The sequence below is a fragment of the Cotesia glomerata genome, linkage group LG8, assembly GCF_020080835.1.
Source record: "Cotesia glomerata isolate CgM1 linkage group LG8, MPM_Cglom_v2.3, whole genome shotgun sequence".
Taxonomy (NCBI): domain Eukaryota; kingdom Metazoa; phylum Arthropoda; class Insecta; order Hymenoptera; family Braconidae; genus Cotesia; species Cotesia glomerata.
This window is the reverse complement of record NC_058165.1, coordinates 15,049,202-15,052,044: the sequence shown is the minus strand read 5'-3', so window position 1 is coordinate 15,052,044 and position 2,843 is coordinate 15,049,202. Positions and strand designations below refer to the sequence as shown.

Here is a 2,843-nt window from a genome sequence, read left to right as displayed (position 1 = left end):
TTTCACTAAAAGAACCAATTTTATTCTCTTAATAATATAGATTAAATAAACCTACCAAGATTCAAATTACAGAATTTAATACTAGCATCAAAAATTATTACGTTCACAAAAAACATACTAAGAAAACCCCTAAATCTTATAAATAATTACAGCCTTCAATGGAGATCAATAAAATAAAACACGGTGCACAAAAATTGTAAGTGTCAAAATTATTGACACCCGCAGGCAGAAGCTCGAAAATTTTAAATTATCTTCCAAATAATTTTATTTTCATCGGACCACAATAAATATTCTACAGCAGACTCCATCTGTAGAGATGATCCATTCCTTTAGGCCCGATTGTTTTGAAGTTGTTAAAAATGTTATTTGATCGGCAAGCTATCTCACAAAAATCTGGATTTTTAAACGCGTCAAATCCTGGCGGAAAATTTTTCTTGTACTTGAAATTGCTCCGGAAGTTCATCGTATTCAAGATGTTGTTATAGCCAACAGCAAATTCTCCAATTGAGTAAAAGCCTTCGTTATCGCCTAGCATGGACCATGCAATCACGCCGTCTTTCCTCATCGGACTGGTCCTGCACAGTACGTCCTCAATTTTCTCAGGATGATTAATCCACCATTGAACGAGACTGGCGATATTAATCACGATCCATCCTTAGTGATCAGCCTCAACGATTACGGAGTTTACGTAATTACGATTCCCATTTTTGTACCTATAAATAGTGAGGTTGTGCGGCAAGCTTTGGTATTTACTTTTAATGAACCAAGGCCCGTGGAAAAGTCTCAGCTCTGCGGAAGTTAAATTTTCTATGTAATTAGAGTATGAGTTATTTGTGATTACGTTGGACCACATTCGGCGTACGCTGTGTTAGATGGACTTGTAGGGAGTGTCAAAATTCACGATCAGATTGCTTTCTTTTGGCTTATCAAAATCGTAGTTAACGAGATCATTATTTGCATAATTGACGGGCAGACCGACCTCATTGTCTTGTATACTTGATTTTACAGGAGCGCTTAACATAGCCAGGAATATCGAGATAAGTAGGATCTTCATTTTCATCAAGAGGATTCGGTCTTTCGTCTTGGAAACAATCCGCTTACTGGTATCTAATGTAAAAATAAATAATTATTATATTTTTTTTTAATTTTAATAATATTTGTTGTTCAAAATAAAATTATAATTTACTTTATAAAATTTGAAATTTGAATTTCAAAAAATTATAATTATAATTGAACTATTGATAAGGGGCCATTCATTAATTACGTAAGGGTATTGAGGGGGAGGGGGAGAGGTTAAGAAAATATCTACATGTCCTTATGATGGGGGGGGGGGGATAAAATTCATTCTTACGTAATATTTCGTGAATCAAAATTCAATATTTAAAATCTAATTTCATTTTGGATTCCAAATATTTTTCTTAATTTTAAAGTGTACAGTCAAATTTTTATTTTATTTAAATAATTTTTATTGCTTACCCTTGCAACCTCGAGCGAACCGTTTATTTACCGTTTATAAACAGTATCCGTGATAACACCGTTTAAGCACCGTTTATAAACCGTTTACTTGCCATTTACTTGTTCCATTCGTAAACGGTTAATAAACGGTTGATAAACTGTGATTATACTATTATTATACAGTATCTAAACTGTAAATTAACAGTGAATAAACGGTGTATATGTCGTAGTATAAAAACTGTAAATTAACAGTAAATACATGGTGTATAGACAGTAAGAAGACTGTAAGTTAACAATGAATATACAGTTTATACACAGTATTAAAACTGTAAATTAACAGTGAATACACGGTATATTTACACGGTAAAAAACGGCCATTGAAAATTTTTTTTTGGAAATATAATTAATAATCAGAATAATGATTTTTAAGATAAAAATCGTAACTTTAAAAAATATTTTTATTGCTTAAAATCGCATTTGTCAGTTAACAATTTTTTTTTGCAAGTCAACATAAATATTAAGAAACTATTTTTTTTTCTTTTAAATCCTCATTTTTATTGCTCTTTCTAAATAAGGCAAAAAAAAATTTTTATATCAATTATTTTATTCGTTTTTTAAATAAACGATTTGTAATAAACAAATGAATTTTCGCACTAAATTTTTCTTATATATACTATAAAAACATACAAAAACGGTCTTGTATCGTTTTTTAAGCAAACACGGAAAAAAACTACAAGTTTGAAGCATCAGAAAAAAGCAGTTCCTTAATATTTATATTGACTTGCAAAAATAGATTGTTAACTAACAAATGCCATTTTAAGCAATAAAAATATTTTTTTAAGAAACGACTTTTATCTTAAAAATCATTATTCTGATTACTAATTATATTTCCAAAAAAAAATTTCTACCATCTTATAAATAACGCATTTGTTTATAATAAATTTTTAAAGAATTTTAGTAAAAAAATATTGAAATTTATTTTCATATGGCTTTTAGTAATAAAAAATCGAATGAATCGAGATATTAGAAAAAAAAATTTTTTTCAATGTTTTATTCATATTTTTTCTTTTTCAGCATTTTTAATTATTTGTAAAAAAATGAAAAGGAATAATTTTGTTGATCAGACTGTATGTAATATATTACGGTTGGCGCATGTTTTTTTACCAAAATAAAAATAACTGTAATTTTCTGAGATAGTTTTCTTGCGAGAAAATAAAAAAAAAAAAAAAAAAAAATTCCATTTAAAATGAAAAATTTTTTTAGATCAATTTGAAAAACTTGAAAAATAAGTTCGGCATTGTATAAATACGCTACCTACCTATCAATATAAAAAGTTAATTAATATTAACGTACGAATTATCGATACTTATTGTTGTTCTAATCAATAA

General features: G+C 28.1%; 1 long non-coding RNA gene across 1 annotated transcript; it reads right to left on the bottom strand.

Annotated features, from left to right (window-relative positions):
* LOC123270721 lies at window positions 1-1,679 on the bottom strand. The gene is made up of 2 exons (XR_006510674.1): window positions 1,477-1,679; window positions 1-1,107 (listed from the first exon to the last, which is right to left on the bottom strand). It is a non-coding gene; the product is annotated as an uncharacterized LOC123270721 (long non-coding RNA).
* Window positions 1,680-2,843: the final 1,164 nt, after the last annotated feature.